General features: G+C 35.5%; 1 pseudogene; it reads left to right on the top strand.

Annotated features, from left to right (window-relative positions):
* The first annotated feature begins 784 nt into the window (after window positions 1-784).
* LOC146886705 (uncharacterized) lies at window positions 785-3,113 on the top strand (annotated as a pseudogene).
* The last annotated feature ends 5,044 nt before the right edge of the window (window positions 3,114-8,157 follow it).

The raw sequence follows: 8,157 nt of genomic DNA, 5'->3' as shown, positions 1-8,157 counted from the left end.
AAGAAAGCAACATGAAAAGAGAAGAAAGAAAACAACAATGGTAGCGTATGTTGGTGGGAGGAAGAAGATGACTTCCAAAATCTAATTGCATAGTCTGATGCATTTAAAATTGGGCCTAGCCAACTTCCCTAACGTGCAAAAATTTTTCCCCTCTTACTTTACTATTTTACCTTAACTTCAACCATCTAACATAGTGTGCAAAATGCTATTATCTTGTTATTTTACTTTTTTACCCTAATTTTAATTACCATTTTTATTCTTTAAAACCCAAGTCTGACCCACTAAACACATAGTTAACCTAACCTATATGCAAAACTTTCTTCATTCTCTGTTACTTTATTCAGAACCATTATTTTATTCAAAACCAACATCTATTATTCTTTTAATTTTGTAAGCAAAAGCTTCTAAAGCATCCCTACTAGCCACTGCCACCTGCCGCCACCCACCGTCAACCGTCGTTGGCCGCCACCGCCAACTTTGTGCTTTTTTCAATTTTTCTTATTTATTTTTTTCATTTGTCTACTTTCACTATAATTATTTTATATACCTATTTTTCAGCAACAATAATGGCCAATAATAATGAGCGTTCAAGAACATCTCATAGGAGTGACCTAGGATGGAAACATTGTCATCCGATGGATGAATCAAATTTAAATACAACTATTTGCAATTATTGTGGAAAATTTATGAAAGGAGGAGTTACTAGAGCAAAATAACATCTCATGGCAAAGAAGGGCAATGTTGCTGCTTACACCAAAACTCTAAAAAAAGTGAGAGAAGAACTTTGGAAATTATACAAAGAAAAAACAAACAGCTCCTTTGTCAATCCAAGATATACTGCAACCAATGATAACCATGAGAGTGAAGATGAGGTTGAAATTTCCACGGCTAGTAATGATAAAGGGAGAAATAGCGGTGGAAGAAAATGACCAATGGATATGTTTTGTAGAAATCCAACTGTTGCAATAGAGAAGAGAAAAAAAAGGAAAAACTAAGGCAAGCTAACATCAAAGAGGCATGTGACAACAATATAAAGGCCTCGGTTCATCAATATATTGCTCGATTTTGGTACCAAGCGAGCTTGTCATTTAACGTTGTGAAGTTGAAAAGTTTTCAAGATATGATTGATGCCATAGATGCTTATGGACCTAATTTACACGCTCCTAGTTATCATGAAATCAAAGTTCCACTTCTTAACAAGGAAGTTGAGTACACTGAAAAGTTGTTGCAAGATCATAAATTGCAATGGAGCAAACATGGTTGTTCTATTATGTCAGATGCATGGACTGATCGAAGCAACGATGCTTGATTTACTTTTTGGTGAGCTCCCCTGCAGGGACAATGTTTGTCAAGTCCATTGATGGTTCAAACTTTTTGAAGACAAGAGAAAAACTATTTGAGATGCTTGATTCCTTTGTGGAGGAGATTGGGGAAGAAAATGTTGTTCAAATTAAAACAGATAATGGGAGCAATTATGTGTTGGCTAGTAAGTTGTTAGAAGAGAAAAGACTCCATCTCCATTAGACTCCTTGTGCTGCCTATTGTATAGATTTGATGTTTGAAGACATTGGAAAGCTTCCTTTGATAAAGAAGACAATTAAAGAGGAGTTAGTCTTGTTGGCTTTATCTATAGTCATTCTAGTACCTTGAGTTTGTTGAGACAATTTACAAACAAGAGGGAATTAGTAAGATACGCCGTCACAAGGTTTGCTACCTCTTATTTATCATCACAAAGGTTGCATCAAGAGAAGGGAAATTTGAGAAAAATGTTCACCTCTAATGAATGGAGCAATGACAAGCTATCTAAAGAAGCCAAGGGGAGGGAGGCTACAAAAATTGTTCTTATGCTTTCATTTTGGAATCAAGTAGTATTTACTCTCAAAGTCATGGCTCCTCTTGTTCATGTGCTTCGTCTAGTGGATGGGGAAAGAAAAGCAGTTATGGGTTATATATATGAAGCAATGGAGAAAGCCAAGGAAACAATAATGAAGTCATTCAACAACGATGAAAGTAAATACAATGATGTATTTACAATTATTGATGCTACTAGTCACTTTTTGAACCTAGAGTTCTTTTATTCCAACCTAGACATGGAATATGATTTGGAAGTTACAAATGGATTATATGATTGCATTAGGAGGTTGGTGCCAAGTAAAGATGTGTAGCAAAAAATTTTAACTGAGTTGCCTCTTTATGAGAGTGCAAATGGACTCTTTGGTGATGATTTTGTCAAAGAATCAAGGAAAACCATAGCCCCAAGTGAGACACGTAAACACTTTTTAAATCGCTCTAAGATATAATGGTTACATTCCAACCTACTTTCGTTGCTTGTGTAGCTCAATGGTGGAAGAATTATGGGCATGCAACTCCCAACTTACCAAAGCTAGCAATCAAGATTTTAAGTTTGACATGTAGTTCATCGAGATGTGAGTGCAATTAGAGTGTTTTTGAGCAAGTAATAAGACATGACTCATTTCATTATTATCTTAGTTTGTAAATTGTAGAAAGAAATTAATTTAGATATTACTTATTCACATTGTAGATTCATTCAAAGAAAAGGAATAGATTGAACCACAAAAGGTTGCATGATTTGGTTTACATAAAGTATAATCAACAACTTGCTCAAAGATACAATATTAGGGATGAAATAGACCCTATTCTATTGAATGACATTGATGAATGTAATTAGTGGTTAGTGGGAGAAGTTGATGATGACAACAATAATGAAGAAGGGGGTTAATGATTTGGTTTTTCATGATGATCCCACTCTTAATTGGGCAATTGTTTATGAAGCTTCAAGCATTGGAGAACCAATAGTTTATACAAGGAGACAAACAACTAATAAAAGAAAGCAACCATCAAGTGATGGTATTGTTATTGGATCTTCCCATGCTTCTAAGAAAGGTTCAGGTGCAACTTCAACTCCAACTCCAACACAACCTAAGAAGGGTAAAGAGAGGACTCAAATTCAAGTTCAAAATGAATTGCATGATAACTTTGATTCCGAGTTTGAAAGATTATTTAACTTTGACAAGAGTCTCTCAGAAGAGGAAGAGGAGGAGGGATATGCCCCATTGGATGATGACATTGAAGATAATTTATGTTCGAGTTGAAGAAGAATATGATGATTAGAAAGAAACTTAATACATAAATTTTATGATTTGTTGCTATTTTATGTTTTAAACTTTAAATTTTCTTAAAGTCTATTGCATATGAAACATAAAAGAAGGAATGAAGTCATTGTTTTATTTCTTTTCATAGCAAACAAAACATAGAAATAAAAATTTGATTACCATTCCCATGTCATCATTCCATCAAATCAAGCGTGATTTTGTTCAGTAACAATTTTAATTCCCATGTCATCATTATAGACTTTTTCTTCCATTTTTGAAGTCAGGAAAAGTATTATGATTCCTTTCTCATATCTTTCTTCTAAATCTACAAGACTTAAGAAAAAAATGGGACAAACTATCTCAAGCATTTTACAATTTATTTAGACAGGCTGATAGGGTTGAAAAGCTTGCTGAAATCATCCAAAGATTGGTATGTTTTAGATTTTTGTAGATATAATTAGGTTGTGTCATTCTCACTTCAATGTCAATTAAAACATGTTTGACAGGTAAAAAATATTTAACGTAATTAAGTTAAAAGGGTATGTTCATTCATTTATAGAGTTTTGTGGACCAAAATGTATCTAAGTTTCGGATATGAATGAATTCCATTTTTACATCAAAGTTCAAGGGCTAAAAACATACTTCACCCTTCTTTTTGTCTTACACATGGAAGGGTAAATATTTTTAGTTGATTTTCTGAATTCACAATGAATTATGAGATTTTGAGCAATTCAAGTTTGTTCTTTATTTTCGATGACAAAGTGCAGCTATATCGTTTGTTTTATTAGTTCTAATCTATGCTCTGAGAATTTTTTTCGAATGTGTGTTGGTAATTAAATCTTGTTCTTTAATTGGAATTCTTGTTAATTTGTTTAATCTTAACAATCTTTTTGTTTGCTTAATTCTAGAGGTAAGAAAATGGATATATTAAACATAGGTTTTTGAAGACGTGAAAGATTGTTAATAATTGATTTATGTTTGTTTGATTAATTTGATCTTGTTTAAAAATTGAATCTACCCTAGTTTTGAGGAGTATTTGGCTAAATTTTTCTCATATTCTTGTGACTACATTTTTTTGGGATCATTGATGAATATACCACAAAGTTCAAGTTTTTATCCCGAAAGCCAAGCAATCATTTGAACCAATTCACACACAATCTAACTACTTATGTTTCCAAAAATGCCAACTCGAGCATGCATGTGAATTAAGCTTTTTGAAAAAAATAGTCAATTTAATGACGCCTAAATCATTGCACTAGCTAAAAAAAAAGAATCATGATATTCCCGTGTTCTGTTCTCAAAATGATCAATTGAGTTTTTTTTTTTTAAATGATGAGCTTACACGAATTTGATGTTTGTATGGAAAATAATTGATCCAAAATACATGCCTTTGTACATAAGAAAAAGAAAACTAAGGAACCAGATGAAATAGGACAAATAATCTTATTTTCTCCTTTCATTTCATGCATTCATGCATAGCATGTCTCATATATATATATATATATATTGTCACTCATGTTTATTTCTCTATTAAACTCTAGTTTTTAGTTGACCTTTTCGCTAAACCTCAACTTCTATTGGCATTCATACTTTCACTATCAGTTAAAGCCTAGCTTGTGTTGGTCTATACAATTTTACCTACATTTAAAAGTCTAGCATCCAATTGGCACCTGCATTTAAAGTCCAGCATTCAACTAACATTAGCTTTAAAGGTTCAACATCCGACTGGCTTCAACTTTAAAAGTCCAGCATCTGACTGACATTAGCTTTAAAAGTTCAGCATCCGACTGGCTTCAGCTTTAAAAGTCCAGCATCCGACTGGCACCTGCATTTAAAGTCCAGCATTCGACTGACACTTGCATTTAAAGTCCAACATCCCACTAGCACTTGCATTTAAAGTCCAGCATTTGACTGACACCAGCTTTAAAAGTCCAACATCTGACTGGCACCTACATTAAAAGCACAACATCCGACTGGCACCTACATTAAAAGCACAGCATTCGACTGACACCAACATGTTTATTTTCTGCTAAAGTCCAGCATCCGACTAGCACCCCCTATGAAAGCTCAACATCCGACTGGCACCAGCATGTTTATTTTATGCTAAAGTCCAGCATCCGACTAGCATTGACATTAAAAGTCCAACATCGGACTGACACCAACATGTTTATTTTCTTCTAAAGTCCAACATCGGACTAACACCCACATTAAAAGTCCAACATCCGACTGACATCTGCATTAAAAGCTTAGCATCCGACTAGCACCTACATGTTTATTTTCTGTTAAAGTTCAGCATCCGACTGACATCTACATTAAAAGTCCAGCATCCGACTAGCACCAACATGTTTATTTTCTGCTAAAGTCCAGAATCCCACCGGCACCTGCATTAAAAGTCTAGCATCTGCCTGTCATTTCTACACTTTCTCTCTCTCTCTCTCTCTCTCTCTTACATTATAAGTCAAGGTTTCCACACTTTGTTTAGGTTGTTACACCTAGCTTTTATGTTTTTCTTTTCTTAAATCCGAATGAAATTTATGTTTCTATCTTTCCTTATCTTTTACTGTGACACTATTAAAATAAATATTTTCATATCATCACGTAAAAGTTAAGTAAAGAGGGGCAGTTGTCAACATCCAATTTCGTCCGAGTGACTAAATAATAAATAAAATAAAATAAAAATAATTTTTAATAATAATGTACTATACCTAGGCGGACTAAGGCAACTACACGGACAAGCCCGCCTAGACATAGCCCCACAAATAAAAAATAGTACGCAGGTAACCAATCAAGCAGAACCATATAGCGGCCCAGACCGCCTACTGCAAAGAACAATACATAATAAGTCGATGACTCCAAATTTGGATTGTCACAAACAGGGCCCCTAGTATCAACAAACGCCAATGCATGGCTTATGCCAAGCCCAGGCCCATCTAGGATCCAAACATTGGCCTAGCCTACAAAGATGGCAAGACATAATTAATAACTCTATAAATACGCATGGCCCCCAACAATTAAGAGGTACGCTTTCATTAATTCCCTAATCTAAGATTTGACTTCTGAAGAACTCTTTGCTGACTTGATCGTTGGAGCCCTCTCCACAGGTAATCCCCTAAGGGTCCAGATCGTCTACGTTGGAAGATGACATGTACAATCCAAGAAGAAGTTGGCTCGAGAAGTCAAGGATTGAGGTAAGACATTATTTGTGTTCCCTAATATTTCTTACTTGTTCTCTGCAGTCAAGAAATGCATACCATGTTAGAAACATGGTAACCTAATTCATCAAAAAAGGAACAACTGCATTCCATACTCTCCCCATGGCCATTTGCGAAGTGGGGAATGAACATCCTAGGACCATTCACCCCGGGAAAAGGACTGGTGAAATTCCTCATTGTACGCATCGACTACTTTAAGAAATGGATAAAAGCTAAGCCATTGGTCACAATCACAGCAAACCAGGTCCAACAGTTCGTATGGAAGGACATTATATGCCACTATGAAGTATCGCATACTATCATAACCGATAATGACCGACAATTCATAGATAAAGAGCTCGCTAAATTTTACACCAGTCTTGGAATCAAACACATCACCAACTTCGTAGAACACCCACAAACCATTGGCCAAGCTGAAGCTGCCAACAAGGTAATACTAGTTGAGTTGCAAAAATGATTAGATGGAATCAAAGGTCGCTGGCCAGAAGATTTGTTGGAAGTATTATGGGCCTACAGATGCACCCCACAATCTGCCACTAACGAATTTCCCTTTAGCTTGGTCTATTGTGCAAAAGCAATGATACCGGTTGAAATTGGTGAACCTTTCTACGCTGTCAAGTATATGATCCAAACAAGAACCAATAGAATCTATGCACCCACCTAGATCTATTAACTGAGTTAAGAGACAAAGTGCAAATTCGTAACATAACGGTTAAACAAAGGGTGGCCAGGAAATACAACTCGAACTTGTGTCCACAGTCATTCGTAAGAGGCAACCTAGTCTGGAGATGGCCAGTAATGCAAGAAAGAAGAACGACAAATTCTCAGCCAACTTGGACGGACCATATCGGATACGAGTCGATGCAGGAGGTGGCGTTTACAAGCTTGAGCAACTATCAGGAGAAAAGATACCGAACAAGTAGAATGTATCTCATCTAAAATTTTACTTTAGTTAGCCTGATCAATGTAATGAACACTTGTAACCCTAGGTGTACTCTTTTTCCTCACCTATCATTTTTTCCCTACGGAGGGTTTTGGCCAGGGAGTTTTTAACGAGGCACCTCAAACTTCATAAATAAAACAAAGGGTTCTTTATCCTATACTCAACAAATATACTTGATAATTTCTTAAGTTCCCCACCACTTACCACAAGTAAGTGGTCTGGGTCGAACACTATTTATCTTGTTAATTTCTTAAGTTCCCCACCACTTACCACAAGTAAGTGGCCTCGGTTGAACATTATTTATCTTGTTAAATTCTTAAGTTTCCCATCACTTACCATAAGTAAGCGGCCTAGGTCGAACACTATTTATCTGGTAAAAAAATTTAAGTTCCCCACCACTTACCACAAGTAAGCGGCCTGGGTCGAACATTATTTATCTTGTTAAATTCTTAAGTTCCCCACCACTTACCATAAGTAAGCGGCTTGGGTCGAACACTATTTATCTGGTAAAATTTCTTAAATTCCTCACCAATTACAACAAGTAAGCGGCCTGAGTCGACCACCATAACTATTACGTCGTTTGCATAAAAATCCTTAAGTTATTTTCTAAAAACTTCCATACCACTTACCAAAGTAAGCGGTCTATGATGCAAATATCAAACAAATTATAACGGATTCGCAACAACATAATCATTCAACAAACGTGCTCCTACAACACATACTATCGATATTGAATGGCAACCCTAATTCATCATATTAACGAACGAAGTAAAAAGTGTAAGAATTATTACAAACTTAGGATTAATATCAAATTGAAAATATAAAACAATAATCCTAAGTTGTTGTTTGATTGACATCCACCTTCGCCACCACGACCTCATCAGGATTT

Source organism: Vigna unguiculata, chromosome 4, assembly GCF_037176805.1.
Source record: "Vigna unguiculata cultivar grain cowpea cultivar isolate G323 ecotype 2 chromosome 4, ASM3717680v1, whole genome shotgun sequence".
In the NCBI taxonomy this organism is placed as follows: Eukaryota; Viridiplantae; Streptophyta; class Magnoliopsida; order Fabales; family Fabaceae; genus Vigna; species Vigna unguiculata.
Note: the sequence above shows the minus strand (reverse complement) of the source record. Positions and strands in the feature narration are given on the sequence as shown.